This window comes from Balaenoptera physalus (genome assembly GCF_965194825.1).
Source record: "Balaenoptera physalus genome assembly, chromosome: 4".
Taxonomy (NCBI): Eukaryota; Metazoa; Chordata; class Mammalia; order Artiodactyla; family Balaenopteridae; genus Balaenoptera; species Balaenoptera physalus.
In genome coordinates, this window is record NC_138891.1 from 120250668 (window position 1) to 120270932 (window position 20265).

General features: G+C 39.6%; 1 long non-coding RNA gene across 1 annotated transcript in view; it reads left to right on the forward strand.

Annotated features, from left to right (window-relative positions):
- Positions 1-20265, forward strand: part of LOC309660143 — a 76403-nt gene that overhangs the window by 12245 nt on the left and 43893 nt on the right. The gene's annotated exons all lie outside the window — the stretch shown is intronic.

Sequence of the window (20265 nt, forward strand, 5' to 3'; positions counted from 1 at the left end):
AGAGTATCCGCTCTTTGGTGGTCATAGTATTTGTCACTCTTCCTAAGGTCACCTTCTGAAATCTCTGCGCTTGTAAAAACCTCAGTTCCATGATTCACACTGGCATTTGGGTTACAAATTTAAGCCCCTTTGGCCCTCAGCTGTCTCCTTCAACAAACATCTGAGCCCTTCTTGGGGAAGTGGGGAAAGTTTATTTGTCCACTTCTCGGTGGTGAGTTTAAGGTAGAATCAGAGCCTCATTGTTCCCTTATGTCATACCCAGCCGTGTGTAATTGTTGGCTTGATGTCATTATGGTGTAGAGAGACCCACACCATCATTTCTGTCCTGGGGTACCAAATTGAAGTGGTAGATCTAGAACACCACACTTTTCTCCAACCTTCTGTCTCCCTAAGCTACACACTTGGGAAAGAAGATCCTGTTCCAGTGCTCCTCATGTGTGGGTTTAACCCCTTTGCTTCTCCCTCATGACTTCCTAATCAGAAGGCTCTTATCTTCTGGGCATGGAAGCTTCAGTGGAGAGGAATGATGTAGTCTCTTTCTGCAAGTACTTTTGCAATGTCTTTGTTGTCCTGGAACACTGCTTTTGAAGCTAAAAGTAAAGAATATGACATCCTTTTCTGCTGTTCTGCAGTAATTTTTCTTTTCCTGAGTTAGAAGATGCCTTAGAATGAATAGAGTGAGGGAAAGTTCTTGGGGCAACTTTTTTTTTTTTTACAATAGTAATTATAGAGCATGGATTTTTAATGGATTTCATACTGCAATGAAGACATGAAAACATTCCTTCCTCTCTTCTTTCTCCACCAAGAACCAATCAGGTTCTAGCATTTTCTTAATTTTATCTTATGATCTGATTCTCTTCCATTGCCATGGCTACTCCCTTCTAGTGGCCTCTCCAGCATTTTGCAATAGCCTTCCAGCTAGGCTTTAGTCTGACTCTGTCTTTTGCATCCTACATACTGATTCCACATGAATCTTTCTAATAAATAGTACCAAAACCTTCAAGGATGTTATATTGCCTCTGAAATAAATTACATTGACATCCTGTATAGTCCAACACCAACCTATTTTATAAAATTCACCTCCTATTTCTTCTTGTAATGAAATCTCTAATTTATTTGTGCAGAAGAAAACACTGAATACTTACTATGTTCCGGACACTGGGAAATGGGTGAAAGATTTCACTCAGACTGAAAGATTCTTAATGATAAGAACTGTGACCAACAAGAAACTAAGGAAACAGTGGGAGTGCTTATTACTTTGATAGGTTTCATGCCTCTATGCATTTTTTCTAATTCAGCCAGGCTGAATTACTAATGTAATTAAAAAATTTTAGTAATGTGGCTACATTATAAAAAGTAAAAACAAACGTGAAATTAATGTTAATAATACATTTTATTTAACTCAGTGTGTATAAAATACTATGATTTCAACTAATCAACATACAATTATTAATAAGATAGTTTACATTCTTTTTTTATTCTAAGTTTTCAAAATCTGTTATATAGCTTACACTGTCAGCGCCTCTTAATTTGGACTACCCACGTTTTAAGTCCTCAATAGCCATGTGTCACTAGTGGTTACCATATTGGAGAGTTGTGTCTAGAGCATTATTTTGCCAAGAGTAAGTCCTTGATAAGGACTGGAAAACTGATTCATCAGTAGAGTGAATGGCATTTAAGAAGAGATGCAGGGAAGGGAACCATCATGTACCAACCACATATTATGTACTTGCACTGTTAAAAGCCCTCTAGTTCATTTTTTTTTTTCCTCAAAGCGGAGTCTGAGATAAGCATTTGGGAGAAGGTAATCTATTAGAGAGATGACTCCAGGAAGCTAATTAAGGGTACATTATTGAGCCAGTTTTGCTATGGGCAACTGGTGTTCAATTCTACTGTGTACCCTCCAAACAACTGTATAGAAGGGGCTTCAGAATTGTCCCTTCAAAAATGGAAGACTGAGGCATTTATCCACTGACTCCCATTCCTCATTGGTTGAGGGTTGCCACTCTGGTTGTTTAACTGCTCCATGTTTCTGGAATGTTCTCAGAAGGATGAAAAATTTTACATCTTCAGAACAAGTCCTGAGGCAGAAAAGTTGAGAAATAAGACAGACACTTGGGGTAGAGTTTTGCCATCAGCATGGGAATTATCTACCACCAGTTGGAATCAGTGATGGACCAGGCACATGGCAAAGCCTCTGCTATGCACACATTATATAATACTTGCGAAATAGACATTATTATTTCCAGTTTAAAAGTGGGGAAACCGAGAATCAGACAAATTCTCATTCCTGTTCAAGATGACATAGCTTTTAAGTGATAAAGTGTGTTTCTATACACATATGACTCATGACAAGGTCCACAAAGGACATATTTTGGGAGATTTATCTTTTTTTAGGGAAAAAATCCAGAGATTTTTTTTCTTTTATTACATCTAATTTATTATTCCAGAAATTTAGACAAATCTACAAAGTAGGTGTTGATTAAAGTCTCTTTAACCAATTTTTTTTTTTTTTTAATTAATTTATTTATCTTGGCTGAACCAGGTCTTAGTTGCAGCATGTCGGATCTTTGTTGCCGCGTGTGGGATCTTTAGTTGCAGCATGCGGGATCTAGTTCCCTGACCAGGGATCGAACCTGGGCCCCCTGCATTGGGAGCCCAGGTCCCACTGGACCACCAGGGAAGTCCCTAACCAGTTTTTTTGACAGGGAAGTACAATAAGCTTTACAGCAGAGTCTCATAAGAATATGATATACTATTAAAAATGCACATTTGCTGTTGTGCTTGATATGTTCTCTGACCTTCAGAAAAAAATTTCCAATAAATTTAGTAAGCTCACTTATTTCCATTATTCACTGCTGAATTTCTAGTGCAGAGCTCATTTTCAAGTTGATTATTAGTACAACAGATCCTCCCTAAATGGAAGAGACTGAACACATCACACACTGGACAGCTCCCATTATCTGAAATAGCCATAAGCCGCTGTAATGTTAGAGATTTGGTTTAAAGGATTGTGCTCTTGGAAGACTGGCTGTGGTTATTTGTGAGGCAGAACAAATTATAAAACTATTATGGCTTCAGAGATGTATGTTTCTAATGACTGCTCTTCACCAGTCCATAAAATGTCTGCTTTTAAAAAAACGGGTGAAATATTAGAGGCTTAAAAGATTAGATCATTGGGATATTATTAAAAATGTCTTTATAGAACCTGGATGCAAGGCCACTGGGGTATATAACTTACCAGGAATACTGACAGGAAGTCATCTGCATAAAGAAAGAAAGGCAAGTTTAAAAATGAAAAAAAAAAGGCTTAATAACAAAATAGTAATAAAACGAACCTTGAAAAACAATTGAAAGAATACTGTTACCTGTGTTTTCCTCTGCAAAGGGCTATGGAATTGGGGTTACTCAGGGGTGAGAGAGGGAAGACAAAGAAGCCTTTTCTTTGTCTCTATATGCTTCTGTATTTACTTGAATTTTATATACACAAACATGTATCGTGTATAATTTGTGCAACTAAAAATAACTAAATATGCATAAAAATATCTAAAAATAACCTTAGGCTAGAATGCCACAAATAGACTTACATTTCAGTTTTATTCTGCTATTTTCACCTCCAGTATAACATTCAAATCTAATAACTGCAGGAAAATAATGATGAAGGAAGGGAACCTTCAGAATATTTGATGTTATCAACAGTTCCATTTTGTAGTTAGGGATGCATTCCAGGTTCTCAATGTTTTCTTCAAAAATTAAATTTTACTGTTAAATATGATTTTATGCCTGTCAGACTCATTCTATGCAGTGGAGGACATGGTGCCTTGTGCTAATAAGCACTTAATAGAAACTTTTTGGATGTTACAATGATGAAAAACCTACCTGAAACAGAGAAGGAATATTTGACAAAAAAAGGGGAAACTAAGTGTTTAATATTTAATATCTCCTTTTGATCTCTTCTTTTTTTTTTTTTAAAAAGGTGGAGGTTGATGGCAGTTAGTCATGGAGGGAGTCCTGGAGGAGGAGACCCAGGGTTGGGGTAGTGTTTTTTTTTTTTTAAAGTATTTATTTATTTATGGCTGTGTTGGGTCTTCGTTTCTGTGCGAGGGCTTTCTCTAGTTGTGGCAAGCGGGGGCCACTCTTCATCGCCGTGCGCGGGCCTCTCACTATCGCGGCCTGTCTTGTTGCGGAGCACAGGCTCCAGACGCGCAGGCTCAGTAATTGTGGCTCACGAGCCCAGCTGCTCCACGGCACGTGGGATCTTCCCAGACCAGGGCTCGAACCCGTGTCCCCTGCATTGGCAGGCAGATTCTCAACCACTGCGCCACCAGGGAAGCCCTGATCTCTTCTTTAGAAGTATTTATTTTAAAGTATTTTTCTTATTAAAGTCATATGTGCTTTCTTAGAGATATATTTGGGGTCCTGCTTGGCCTGTTTTATTGGAGTTACCTCTGTTCCTGACATTTGGAAGAAAGGGGTTGGGTGCCCGTCTTATTTTGAACAGCTGACTTCCCATTCCTGGTCCCAGCTGATTGAACCAAACACGGAGCCCTAATTCAAGCTGAGCCAATCAGCTTGCCTATCGTGTATCTGAGGGAGACAAACAGTCAGGTGATGGTGGTCTCTGGAACTACGGGCTGAGACAAAAGCAGCCACATTGGGATCCTGTGCATTGATCCACAAGCAGAGGAAATCAAAGGAATGATTCAGATTCCCAGAAGGAAGCATAAGAGAGTAAGAGGTGATGTGCTCAGTGAGAGCAGGGACAAAAAGAATTGTTGTCCTGTTTTATTGCTTTCAGATTTAAATTTCTTGTGAGACCTGGCCCTGCTTTCTGTCTTTGGTTATATGGGATGGTCCCGAATACTAGCTTGTTTAAGATAGATTGAGTGAGCTTTGAGTTTTGCAAAAAAATTTAGAGAATATGTAAGAAATTCAAATTGCCTGTAAAATCATACCCAATGTAAACATTTCCTTTCAGTCTGTTTTGTTCCTATAGAAGTGCTATAATCATACTCTCTATAAAATCTCCTGTTTTTCTTTTTTTACAAAGTTGTGAGCATTTTCCTATTTTGTTAATCCCAATGCTGGTTGAAGCCAACTCTCATTTATTAGGACCTACCATCATACGACTGAACAGGTCTGGAGAAAAACATCACCTTGCTGACTGGTCTCTTTTTTTTTTTTTTTTTAAATATTAATATATATTTACTATTTTTAAAAAAATTTTATTTATTTTATTTTTGGCTGAGTTGGGTCTTCGTTTCTGTGTGAGGGCTTTCTCTAGTTGCGGCAAACGGGGGCCACTCTTCATCACGGTGCGTGGGCCTCTCACTGTCGTGGCCTCACTTTTTGCGGAGCACAAGCTCCAGACGCGCAGGCTCAGTAGTTGTGGCTCACGGGCCCAGTTGCTCCGCGGCATGTGGGATCTTCCCAGACCAGGGCTCGAACCCGTGTCCCCTGTATTGGCAGGCAGATTCTCAACCACTGCGCCACCCAGCGAAGCCCTGGTCTCATTCTTAACTCATTAGTATTAACCACAAATGGTCACTTAATAACTGTCTGGCAACAATACTGCATTTCTCTAGTTCTCCACTTGCCATTGCCCAAAGACTGTTTTCTTCTTTCTTCTCTCTCCTCAGTGTTTCCTCCTCCATCCTCACTCTTTGCTGAGATCTTGTTTCCTATTTTACTGGCATGATAGAAGCCACCAGAACAGTTATAGTATGCCCCTGCCACCATGTCTACCCACCCAAATGCTCTGTGACCATATATTCTGTCTTTCATTACTACAGGTGAACTTGCCACACTCTTGGCTAAGGCCAGTCCCTTCCACTGGCTCACCAATTTCCATCCCCTGTCACATGTTTAAGGACCGCACATCAGCAGTTGGCTTTTCTCTTCTGTAAAATCATGTTTTCTCTGCTGCCTGCTCATTTTCACGAGCTTATAAAATGCTACTATTTCTCCTATCTTAGGGAGAAAAAATTTCTAGACTCTATTTCACTTTATTTACTGGGTCATTTTTCTGCTTCTGTGAAAAGCAAACCTTCTCAATGGTTCTATCTCCTTGTTATCTGCGGTTTGCTCATCTCCTATTTTCTAATCAGGCATTCGTTCTCATGACTCCTACAAAATAGCTCTTATAAAATTGCCATTGACTTTCAGGTAGCTAAAACCAGTGCTTGCTCTCAGTTTTCATCTTACTTGAGCTGTTGTCAGTATTTGACGGATGATCACTCTTCCCTTAAATATTTTCTTCACTTGACTTTTAGGATACTGTACTCTTGGTTCTGTTCTTACTTTACTGGCTCCTCCTTTTCAGGATCATTTGCTCCATGCCCTGTGCTCTGGTCCCTCTGTATATTCCCAGTCTCTAACATTGGTGTGCCCCAGACTCAGCCTCAGATCTCTACGTTTTCTACACTCACTGTCTAGGTGATCTCACTTAATACAATGGTTTTAAATACTACCTATATACTAAGGGCTTTCAGATTTACTTTTCAAGCCCAGACCTTTCTCCTCATCTCCAAATTCACATACCCAACCCCCTACTCAAAACTCCCTCTTGGATGTCTAATAAGCATCATAAATCCCCAAATGTCTGATGGCCTCAGGACTCGAACCTTGGAACTCTATTTTTTTCTTTCCTTTCCTTCTTTATTTTTATTTTTTTTAGATAGTATTATTGAGATATAATTCACATAGCATACAATTCAACCATTTGAAGTGTACAATTCAATGGTTTTTAGTATATTTAGAGTTGTACAATGTTTACCATAATCAATTTTAGAACATTGTCATCACTGTCAAAAGAAACCCCCTTCCCCTTAGTTTTTACCCCCTACTTAGCTTTCCTTCCCACCATTCCCAGCCCTAGGCAACCACTGCCTCTATAGATTTGCTTATTCTGGACATTTCATATAAATGGAATCATACAATATGTGGTCCTTTGTGACTGGCTTCTTTCTCTTAGCATAATGTTTTCAAGGTTCATACACGTTGCAGTATGTATTTCATTCCTTTTGATTTCCAAATTACATTCCACTGTATGAGCATACCACACTTTAACCATTCATCGGTTGATAGTTGGGTTGTGTCCACTTTTTGACTTATGAATACTCTTGCTGTGATCATTGATACACAGCTGACCCTTGAACAACACAGGTTTGAACTGCACATGTTCACTTATATGTGGATTTTTTTCAATAAATGGGTACTACAGTAATACATAATCCATGTTTGGTTGAATCTGAGGATGTAGAACCATGGATATGGAAGGCTGATTATAAAGTTATACTCTAATTTTCAACTGCAGAAGGGTCAGTGCCCTTAAGCCTCATGTTGTTCAATATTTTGTATGGACATGTTTTCATTTCTCTTGGGTATATACCTAACAGTGGATTTGCTAGATTATAGGATAACTCTAGGTTTAACCTTTGAGGAATTGCCAGACTGCTTTCCAAAGCAGCTTGGAAGTCTTTTCTATCGGTGCTCATTCCATTGATCTCATCCAGTCCGTGATTTTAAATATCATCTATGAACTGAAAACATGGAGATTTACATCTGCAGTGTAGAGCTTGCCCCTGAATGCCAGATTCATATGACCCATTCATTGTCCATTAATACATCCATCACTGAACTCCTGATTTTCTCTTTCGCCTCATGCTGCTAACCTCAAGCTTGCATTTCCTCTTGTCTTTTTCTCAGTTAGTGATGATTCCATTCTTCCAATTGCTGAGGACAAAAACTCAAGAGTCACTCTTGACTCCTCTCTATCCCAACCCACATCTGATCGGTCAGCAAATCTTGTTGGCTCTACTTTCAAAATACTCTCCCCACTTCTTCTGTATAGTAGCGCCTCTGCTACAGTCCCAGTTCAAATCACTGTCACTTCTGTACTGCATTATTGTAATGTTACAGGAAGGAGGACCCCTTCCAGGGCCCAAGAGTGGGCTGTTGTCTAACACTCGGAAATGAATTGTCCAAGGAGACACACGTGCTGACAAAGCAAGAGACTTTATTGGGAAGGGGCGCCCGGGTGGAGAGCAGCAGGGTAAGGGAACCCAGGAGAACTGCTCTGTCACGTGGCTTGCAGTCTCGGGTTTTACGGTAATTGGGTTGGTTTCCGGGTTGTCTCCGGCCAATCACTCTGACTCAAGGTCCTTCCTGGTGGCGTGAGCATCACTCAGCCAAGATGGATTCCAGTGAGAAGGATTCTGGGAAGTTGGTAGGACATCTGGACTGGAGTCTCCTCTCTCCTTTTGACCTTTCCCAAATTCTTCTGGTTGGTGGTAGCTTGTTCCCCATTCCTTACCAGGACCTCCTGTTTAAGGTAACGCGTGCAAGTGGTTACTATGGTGCCTGGCCAGGGCGGCGGTTCCCCTAACAGTAATAGCCTCCTAACTGATCTCCCTGCTCCAGCTTTGGCTCCCCTTCAGTCTATTCTCAATAGAGCATCATGGATGAACTTTTCAAAACCCTCAAATGGCTTTCCACCTCATTCAGAGCAAAATTCTAAGTCTTTAAAATGGCCTGTGAGGCTCCCAGCAAAGCAGCCCTCCTTTCTTCTCTGATGATACACTTTCCTCTTTGCTTAAAGACCCTTAACAAATACTTTAATAGGCCCATCTAAGGGATTTACCTGGCTGAGGAAGCCAGTTCTTCTTCTGTCCCACCTTTACGCCTTTCTTTGTTCCAAAGCTTTAACTGTTGTCAGATCCCAGCCTACTCTGGGAACCAATTTAAAAGCAAAATTCTGAGATGAAAGAATTCCCACAAAAAAATTGCAAAACTTTGTTAATTTATATCAGAATTTTATGTGTGTGTGTGTGTGTGTGTGTGTGTGTGTGTGTGTGTGTGTATTCTGAGGGAGTAAGGCCAAAGGAGAACTGATGATTTTAGATCATGCTGATTTTAGCATGATGGGGACATTCATTGAGATTCTGGATTCAATGTGCCTCTTCAAGCTGGGAGTAATTCTACTTGTTTGCTTGCTCGGTTGACTTGTGAGAAACAAAGCCTCACACTGTGTTTGAGTCAGAAACAACCAGTGGCATTATTATTCTACAAACTAGCGGATGTTGGGAAAGAAGAACAAACTGATTTCTTCTCACTCAAAATTTTTATAATATATGTAGTTTGGAAGACTGTAGGGGGAAAAAAGGGAGGGGGGTGAGTTTCTTACATATAAATAAATATAAGTGAATAAGGCCAGACATGTTCATTTAACAATACTGTTTGTTTTTGATCCATTCGAATACCCTCAAACAAAATTTAAAATTTGTTAGGACTTTGAGGGGTAAGATTCATTCACTTGTTCGTTCACTAAGATATTTATTGAATATCCAGTATGTTCACACAGTTTTCTCGGCACTGGAGACACAGCAATAAACTAGGCAGATGAAAATTCCCTCATGTAATTGGTAGTCTAGTAGAAGAAAACAGAGGATAAACAAATAAATTGAAAAATATAGTATGTTAGAAGGTGATCTGTGTAAGGAGAAAAATAAATCAGGATAAATTAAGATTACCAGGGTGGGGAAGGGTTTAACTTTAAAAAAGTGTTGCAGGGAATGTGTCACTGAGAATGTATTATTTGAGCCATGGCCTGAAGGAGGTGTTGAAGTAGCTTGTGCATTTCCAGGGCAAGAATATTCTAGGCAGAAAGAACAAGAAGGGCACAGGTCATGAACAGGACTGGCTTGATGGAGGAAGAGAGTAACTGGAGTGGAGTGAGCCAAGGTGATAATAGTAGGAGATCAGAAGTATAAAGTTGAGCCAGTTTGGATTATTTCTTTACCAATAAGGTGAAGAACAGAAGATGATACAGTAAGGAGTGAAGGATAAGAAACAAACATTGATGTTAAACATGGCCTGAAGTCCTCCATCAGCAAATGGAAATGATATATCCAGGACTGGGTCCAATCCAGGTGTAAAGGAAGAAATAAGTTTCATGAGTAGTTTCATTAACTCTCACCTTGCCTCCTCCTGCTCTATTGCACTCCACTCTCATGGGAGAATTACTTCAGATCATTGACTAAAGAGGAAAGCATTTGAGTTTGGTTAAAAATGGGTCTCTACACATTTGTACCAACAAGAAGTAGGTTGCTGCAACTTCATTCCCTCCCTTAGGAATGGCCCTGCAGGACAGTGGACATAGAAAATTCTCCCAGTGGTCATAAATTCAAACAATTTATCTTTTTGTTCACTTTGTTAGTAGAAAGCCTGAGGTATATACTGATTGATGAGCGGTGGCTAATGATATAATCAGATTGTCAGGGACCTAAAAGAAACAGAATTGTAAGACTGATCATAAAGAGTTTGTGAGGAGACATATATGACTGAACCTCTTTCAGTGAGGTTCCAAAGTGTGACTGAATGTATCCTATGTGAATGACCACCAAAAGGATAGGCTTTTAATGATCGTGTGGACAAGATGACTCACTCCATTTATGCTGCCCTGCCTCTTTCTCAAGCCTCCTTAGTATTGGTAAAAGTGGATATGGTGACAGGTATTAAAACATGGACTCCTCAAAAATCTGACTTGGCTGTACTTTCCAGCAACAGCTATCAGCCTTGAGCTTGCAGTGGAGTACCATCCCCTGGGGAGGGCAGCTCGATGCCTTCCATCATGGAGGGGCATGTGACACTTTAAATTTTAATTTGCCTTTCCTCCCAGTTTTTTTTTTTCTTTTAGTATCACTATTCATGGACTAACTATTTTATGAACTATTATGGTATTCTAGCCAACTGCCCTCTGACCAAGGAAGTTTATTTTACGGTGAAAGAAGTGGGGCAAATGGTATTTAAGTGGTCTAAGGTACATCAGGGCCCAGAAACATCTGTGGTCTAACTGGAGTCTTGAATACAGTATAGCTGAGATACAACACCTTGTGAATAGCGGACCATCTTGTAATATCTTTTTTAGCCAATGATTAATATACAGTATTATTTCTCCCATGGGTTGAATATATGGGTTTGAAGACCATAGAATGGAAGTGAGAGTGGAACTTCTCCTAATTGTACCTAATAATCTACTTGAAAATGTTTTACCTCCCATCCCCATTCTTCTGGATTTAGTTTGAATATTTTAGTATTTAATAGTGGGCTGTTTCCACTTGGGATATAGCAATCATTCCATTAAACCTGAAACTTAGACTGCCTCTTGGCCATTAAGTTTACTCATGCCGCTGGGTAAATGGGCAAAAAGGAAGTAATTGATTAATCCTATCAAAGGTTTCACTACACAGTGTGTCCAGAGAGCAGCATAGATAGAATGAAAGTAATCTTCACGGATAGAATGAAAGTAGAATTTCCTTTTAGTACTGCCATGTCCACTAGTACAGTTTAATAAAAGACTGAATGAAGCAAACGCTTTATAAGCAGAAGTATCAATGGCTCAGATACATCAGGACTGAAATTTCGAGCCATCCACTAGGTGAAGAACCATGAGTGGCTGGAGTACTGGTTGAAGGTGCTCCATGAATGAGTCATGGAGAAGGGAGTTCATGAGTGCTGTCCTTTCTTAAAGGAAAGCCATGGAGTTTATCAAGGCCTCCCTTTCTTTGTGGGCCCTAAACTTCAACTTTTGTTTCCCAGCCCCACAAGACTATAGGAAGCTCTGCTCATCTTCTGATTCTCCACTGAGAATTAGCAAAGGCCATAAGAGGAAAAGTCACTCTTACTGTCAGGTTCACCTCCCTGCACTTCCCTCCTCTCTTGGATTTGAGCCCCATGAGTCCTCATATCCTTAGTAGCTTTATGACATATGCACACGGATTTTTTAAAATTCCGTTTTTCTAGTTTACTTGCTAGGGTGCTAATCTGTGATTAGCAGACTCATAGAACCATATTCCTTTCCTTCTAGCACTAATCTCAGTTTTCAATTGTAAACTCATTTCTGTGATAATTTGCATAATACCTGTATTCCCCACAGCATGGAATTAGACACTATACCTGTTTTTGCTCAGTGTAGTATGTGTGACCTAGCACAGTGCTAAGCACATAGCAGACACTTAATACTAGTAAGTCAATGAATGAACCTTGGACAACCTGCTTGTTATTAAAAGCATGTACCTATTAAGTGTAAAACATCAGAGTCAAGATATGCCATTTACAGTCTGAAAATATCTGATCTCAAATCCTATCATTTATACTTAAAAACAAAACAAAACAAGACTGGATCAAGGCTTTGTCTTACATGGACTTTAAATGGCTCAGAAGGGAATGAGTATGTGCAGAAATCATTGCACACAGTGAATGACTATCCCCTGGGAGGGAGAAGCGCTAAAGAGTGACATAGAAACAGCTGGTGGTACAGACTCTAAGCAGTTCAGAGCCACTCAGAAAGCGGGCACCGATGATTGTTGAAAAGTTAGCCTTAAATGCCGGGAGGAGAGGCCACATGCTGCCAGTGTCTAGGTAGCAACTGAATAGAGTTTAAACTGAGTCAATATGGTGTGAAAATGGTCTGTGGTTACCGTGGGGGGGAAAAAGATCAACAGATGAGTAAGTCGTTAGAAACACAAGGTATGATACCTATTTAGTTGGAAACCCAGAATCCAATGTATGTTTGAAACCTGTGTGTGTATTTATGTATGTTGTTTTCACTGTTTTATTTTATACTTGATAAATGGAGCGACTAAGTGAAAGAATAATAATTTATTTTTGCTATCTGCATAAATATTTATATCTGTGCATACACATAGATCCATGTAAATACATAATGGTTTATTAACGCTTTCTTGGTTATAAATCCTTGAAAGAACTCTTAACTACTCTGTCCTTATTTCTTAATTAGGCAATATGAAGCCCCCATAATAGTTACTAGCTGTGAATAAGAGTACTATAAAAGTTACTCATGTAATTACCTCAGAAACTCCAACTTTACTGAAGTGACAAATCACAGAGTTAAATAACAGTTGGAAAAACAAAGTAGCTCACTATCTATAAAAAGTCACCCAGCCTGCCAGTTTCTGGATGAAGTTGAATAGGGTAGTACATTTAGAAATAGAAGTGTGTTCATCCTAGATAATCCCAATTAAGCATTTTTTTATGATCAATTTTAATTTTCAATTGCATCATTTAAGAAGAAACTTTATTCAGAACTATTGTATTCAGCTTCTGGTAACAAAGACACAGATAGGCTAAACAAAGTATGGGTCATAGTCTCTTACGTAACAGAAGTCTAAAAGAATGCTGTCCTAGACTTGTATGAAAGCTCCATGGTCATTAGGATACCAAACTCCCATCTTTACAGCATGGATTTGTGTCTTCAAGGTCACATGATGTCTCCTGGAACTCTAGACATTGTGAATATGTTTCAGGCAAAAGGAGGGGAGGAATAAATGACAAAAGCATCTTTTTCCCAATTGAGTCAGCCTCTTTTAAAGCAGTTTCCAGAAAGCCAGCAATGAGTTCTTACACTGCATTGGTCTTCTGTCATGGCAAGGGAGGTTGGAAAATGTCAACATTGAGCTGGGCACATTGTCACCAGGAATAAAATTGGAATTCAACAGAATACAAGAAAGAAAGGATAAAATAGATAAAGGGTTCTGTTGCAGAGATTCAAAGTCATCACAGAAATTTCAGTGCTGTAGCTGTTTTTAGATACCTAACATGTGCTAGGCTGTCCACTACATCCCGGGGCACAAAAACAAATATTATATTGGGCCAGTTCTCAAGGATTTGATTGTTTAGCGGAGGAGACAGACTATAAATAGCTCCTCTCAAGTTATGTGGTAATAATGAGAGGTTTGCTGGAGGTGTGTGGGAGAGCAGAGTGAACTCAGTCCAAGCCAGAGGTTTGGGCTTCCTGGAAGAGATGTTCCCAGAATCTAATCTTGAAGGATAGGTAAGAGCTGGGTGACATTTCAGGCTTGGGGACACCATAAGGGAAGCTAAAGATGAAGGCAACATCATTGTTTAATAGGAATTGAAAGCAGTTGGTGATTATTCGAAGGTAAAATGGAAGGTAGATGTGAAAAAGTAAAGAGTCAAGTTATAGAAGGCCTAGTCTGTTAACTGAATAACAAGGCTATGGAAAGCCTTGAAAGGGGTTTAAGCATGGAAACTCCACAGTCAAATTGAATTTTAGGTATGTCATTCTGGCTGCTATGTGGGGAAGGCTTCAAAGGTGGGCAAAATTGAGATAAAAAGAGTTATTAGGAGGCTATTTCAGTAGTCAAGGTAAGAAAGAATGGAAACCTGATTAGGCAGTAGTAGTAGGGATGGGAAGAAGGATTATAGAATCATGTGGGAGCAATAATTAGTTAGTGAATGAAAAGATGTGGGGAGACAGAAAGGAGTTTAGAATGACTACAGAAAGGAGTTTAGAATGACTACAAGATTTATGGTTTAGGAAACTAGGTAGATGATGGCACCATTAATTGAAATTGTAAATGTAAGAGAAGGAGGAACAGGTTGGGGTGGGAGTGGGGGAGTGGGAAAAAAGATGAGCTCTGTTGGAACATGTTGAGTTTGAAGTGTCTGTGTAACATCTAGCTGGAGATACTTAGTAGGCAATTAAATATAAAAATATGAAGCATGTGATCAGGGTGGAAGAAATATATATTTTAAGTCATAGCTTATAGGTAGTTAAATCCATGTGAATAGATGGGTTTGCCTTTGGATAGAGCGTAGGCAGAGAGAAACACCAAGTTAAGGTAGAGACTCTGCTGACACCAGCATTTGAGGGAGAAACACCTGCTAAAGGCAAGGAAGAAATGTTAGACTGAGTGGTTATTGAGCCAAACAAAATAAAACAGGATTACTAAGGGCTTCGCATGGACCAGGTACTGTACTGTGGCTAATAGTCCTGCCATGAACATGACAGACATAGTCTTTCTTCATAGAGCTTAGAATGTAGGGGATTTGTATATTAAATAGAATTGACATTATTGTTATGAATGATATATCAATAAATGAAAAGAACATATTCTTGGAGTTCAAAAGATAGTGACTACAGCTAGTTTGGAAAAGGCTTCCCTGAGGAAGTCATATTTTAGCTAAGACCTAATGAAGAGATAACTAAGTGAGGGGAGGTGGTTAGAAATCGAGACAAAAGTACGACAGAGGGTACAGCAGTCCAGCAAGAGCAAAGGCCCCGGATCTGGGGAGAACTTGATGCATTTGAGTTGAGATGTCAACATCTAGAACACAAGAGGGGAGAGAAGTACATGACACACATGACAAAGTAGGGAGGAGCTAGGTCATGCAGGACTAAACAGTTTGTATTTATGCCATATTCCAAGAGAAATGGGGATCATATGCAATGACCAATTTAAAATTCTTTTGTCTGCCTAGCTTCCATTTTTCCTCTTTTTTTAACTGCCACTTTTCTACTCTATGAGATTTTACTAGAATTTTCAGTTACCTGGGTGGACAAAACATGGAAAGTAGTCACATGAAAAGTTGCCTAAGTCCTCAGGGAGAGGCAAATTTTAACACAATAAGATACCACCATACACTCATGATAATAGCTATAATTAAAAAGACCACTAATTCTAAGTGTAGGTGATGTGGAGCAGTTGGAATTCTCAGATGTTACTAATGAGAATTAAATTTGTACAGCTATTTCAAAAACTGGGCAATATCAATTATATAGCTAAACACATAAGCCTATGAATTAGTAATACTGTTGCTAGGTGTATAGCAACAGAAATGCATACATTATGTGCACCAAAAGGCATGTATATGAATGTTCTTAGCAGCTTGTTCACAGTAACCTTATAAATTGGGCACAATCAAAACATTCGTCAACAGTAGACTGGACAAATAAATTGTAATGTAGTCATGCAATGGAAACCTACAAGGCAATGACAATGAATAAGCTACTGCCATGTGCAACACTGTAGAATGAATCTCATGTACATAATTTTGAGGGAAGGAAGCCAAACACAAACGCAGTGTGTGATTCCATTAATATAAAGTTCAAAAACTGGAAAAGTTAATGGATAGTGGTGGAAGTCAAGGTGGTAGTTTCTTTTGAGGGTATAGGTGGGATACTGGTTGTGTTTTACTTCCTCATCCATGGCTGTCTCAAGCATATATGTTTTCTTGGTGAAAATTCATCAAGCTGTACGTTCATGATTTGTCTGCTCTTCTGTATGTAAGTTATACAATAATTAAAAGTTTCCTTAAAAAGCGGAACTTGTAAAAACAGAGTAGAATGGTGGTTACAAGGGGTTGGGGCCTGGGGGAATTGGGGAGATGTTGTCTAAGGGCACAAATTTGGAACCAGTAGATAAATAAGTCCTGGAGATCTAATGCACAGCACAGTGATTATAGTCAATACTGTATTATAAACTTCCAAAATTGCTAAGAGACTAGATCTTAAATACTCTCACCACAAAATGAAATAATTATGTGGTGTGGTGGAGGTGTTAGCTAATGCTATGATGGTAATCATGATGCAATATATAAAGGTATCAAATCAACACATTGTATATCTTAAACTTACACAATGTTGTATGTCAATTATCTCTAAATTGAAAAAAGAGAAACAGAATCTCAAGAGGGCATGTGAGTATTGGGATAGATGCTTAATCGATCATATTTGCATTTGTCTCAGGATAAAATTAGGACGTTTTTTAAAACTGAGGTTTTTTTTCCTTTCTCACATTTTTTTTTCTCAGTGTCCTGCAGTCTTTATCATTTCTGGCAGTGGCATCCATTAGCTAAGAGGAAGAACAGATTCAGCCTAGAAAAAGAAGCCCATTGATTATTTGAAACCCATACCAGTGATAAGAATCTTAAAAGCCTAAGTTTTCTTTTTTCAGCTTGATTGAGGTATAGTTGAAAGCCTAAGTTTTCAATGAAAAGCCTAATTCTTGAGCCAGAAAAGTTTTTATGAATCTCCCCAAGGTGGGATTTTTATCATTGATGGTCAGAGCCTGAAGAAAGAGTATATAGAATTTATTCATAAATAAGAGAGAAGATTCAAAGCCAGATTCCAGATTCCTCTGACATACAGAGAAGTGTTTTTTGTTTGTTTGTTTGTTTTTGTTTTTTACACTTTTGGCAGGTGAGTGGAGCTTCAGAATTGAGATTAGGGAGCAAGAGAATTAACAGCTGGTGTGGATATCTAAGAAAGTGTTGAGGCACCCTTCTCTCTTTCAAGTTTTAGATCTTGAAGGGGTTGGCGTTGGGGGAATTATAGGAATGTCCAACCTACTCTGTGAATCTGAGAGCAGAGGAAGCCCTATCTTGCTTTCCTGGGAGCAGCATGGGGAGACTACAATGGCCAGAGAGAAGCCTCATCCCACATGGCACTGGAGTGACAGAAGAGCAGTGGTTCAGCGAGATGCTGGATTGAACAGGTTTAAGGGCACACTGAGAGAGTTCAGCAAGCACATGCAGTGCAATGTGGAAAACAGCAAAGGCCCTCAGTTTCCTGAGGGAAGAAGGGGGCACAAAGTGCCAAGAGATGACAGACACACCCAAAGGGTTATGGATTAAATGAGTTGATATATGTAGAGGACTTAGAATAAAAGCCAGTTGTTGTTGTTATTATCAGTAGGTTGGCTATCAGAAGCTGTGGAAGAACAGGGGACATCATTGGTGGGGGTTAGTCAAGATGAGGTCAATCTCAACAGAGGTCACTAAGGATAAAGGATAATTATGGAAAACTTACCTTATACCTCACTCTCCCAAGGCCAGGATAATGTGTAATCATCACAGGATCATAGATCATCCTCAAGTGGAAGGAACACAGCTTGGAGAATCCTGAGGAGAATCTTGAAGTGGTTGATTGGTTGAATTGGAGTATTTAACCCAATGATGTAGTTAATCTTGCTTTTCCAAGATTCAATTTTCTAATTCTAAGTGCATATGGGGTTTTAGAACTAAGCTGGTTTTCAGAGACCTAAAGGATGTTACATCTCTGCACACTTGAAGTCTCTGACTGTAGGAACTCATGCTTGTTACACACTTACAAAACGTACTCTGGCTGTCATGTGGAGAACGGACTGGTGGAACACGGGAAGTGATTCAGGAAGATCATTTAGAAGACGTCATCCTAGCCCAGGTGAGGGTTCATTTGGAGACTTGGCCTTTGGTGGTGGCTTTTGGGTGAAGAGACGTGGATGTGGTTCAAGATGTATTTAGAAGGTAGACTTGGCAGCCTTTAGTTGGTGATTGGATATGAGAAGCAGTGGAGACAAAGGTATCAAAGAAAGCTCCTAGGTTTCTGTCTGTGAGATAGCACACTGCAGGAATAGCAGGCCTCAAGTTCAGTTTTGAATATATTAAGTAATGAGGTACCTGCAAAATATACAGACAGAGATGTTGCATAGGCTGTAGGCATGTGGATCTGTATTAAAAAAGAAGTTCTCAGCTGGAAATACAAAGTTGGAGTTATTGGCAGAGAGGTACTAATTGAAGCTATGAGGGTGGGTGAAATCATCCCGATGTAAATCCACGCAGGATACATATCTCTAGTGGGTGCCATTCCCATTCAATTCCTGGCCCTGTATGAGAATGGAGAGTGAGGTTACAAGAGTGTCTGGAATACTTTCCTGAGGAAATCCCATGTATAATTGTCAGGTAAAGATAGGAGGTTCCATGAGAAGAGAATGAGAAGAACATTCTAGAAGTGGCTAGAGAAGAGAAAAACACACACACACACACAAACCCAGGAGAGCCTAGTCTAACAGAGGTCAAGGAACAAGAGGGTTTTAAGAGGAGAACATGACAAAATGTGTTGAATGTTATTGAGAGCTCAAGTAACAGGACTGAAAATTGGCCTTCAGATTTCTTGACATGGAGGCGCTCTGGATGTTAGTGATGTGGTTTTGGTGGAGTGATGAAGGCAGTGAGCAGAGGACTGGATGGGAGATAAAGAGACAAAGATGATGACGATAGAACAACCTTAATGAAATTTGGTTCTAAGTGGGAGGAGAGAAATAGGGATGACATTAGAGGGAAATGAGATGTTAGGAGATATAATGCCCTAGAGAACCAGAAGTTCCTTTGAAAAACCCCTATTTAGAAAGGCAAGCATTCTCCTTTCTGTTCTTACCTCCAGTCTCTGATTAATTCCAAATAGCACAGAATTCTCGACAGTGGTATACAACCTGTATATCAAGAAGGCATGATGTGCTGCCAGGGTTCTTCAGTTCAGGTTTCAGAGCAAACTCGAGAAAAATAAAGACCCCAAAGCAAGTGCACTCATTAGGAGCATAACACTCCTTTCAGCTGCATACATCAGCTTCTCCCTGCCTCAAAAGGACAAGGATTTTGAAAGAGACTAAAGGTCAACTTATAAGAAAAAACTCAACTTTGGGACCCTTAACTAACCCCTTTAGGGCAAGGTCCATGTTTTTATTTGACTTTTTATACCCCCAGTTGCAGTGGCAGGACGTGGAAATCTCTCTGTTTTTGTTGTAATGAATACATCAGTGTGGTTTCCCCTGGGAAAATTATACAAGCAGTAGTGCTGCTCCCTCCAATAATTTCCTCAGAATGGTTCCCCTGCACGGTACCACAAATAGGTAGCCCTTCAGACCAGGCCATAATTGTGCCTTTGGAAAACCATAATCAGAATCAATGCTCCTGTCACAGCTTCCCCAACTCTATAGATTCTGTTATTCTTACTCTTTGCCCACTAGTCTCTCAGGAGTGAGAAAGGGGGCTTTTAAACCCCAAGTTTTAACATTAAAATACTACTGGTTCAGCTTATTATTGGATAATAAAGTTGGCATTGTTATTCAGGAGCCATATCCGAATGTGGTTTCTATGATGTGACTGATCAACTATACATTGACTTGTTTTTGAGCCCTTTGGAACACAAATGCTTGTCCTACAATTTCTCCTTATTACAAAATACATTCTGAATAGACAATACGGGCTTTCTCCTCTAAATTCATGCCCCCTCACCCAAACACACTGCATGTTTGTGTGTGTGTGTGTGTGTGTGCGTGTGCGTGTGTCTACCCTTCTGTAAGTCATGCCTTATCCTAACTTTCTCTTATTGGCAGATCAACCTGTTTTCAGCAGAAGAGATGAACTAACTCTAAGCCCTCTGCAGATCCATAGGGGAGTCTCCCTTGGATGTTACCTGCCAGGTTCTCTGGCTTATTCTTGGTGTGTCCTCATTGCCACTCCAGGGTTAGTTCTCAGCCCATCCCCAAGCAGTGGTGGGAGCTGGCAGCCTAACCCATGCTCAGCATCATTGACATATCTTTCAGTAAGAAACATATCTTCCTGAATATCTTGATGGGGCAAATATTATCTGGGAATGCCTTTTCACTTAAAAATATTAAAAAG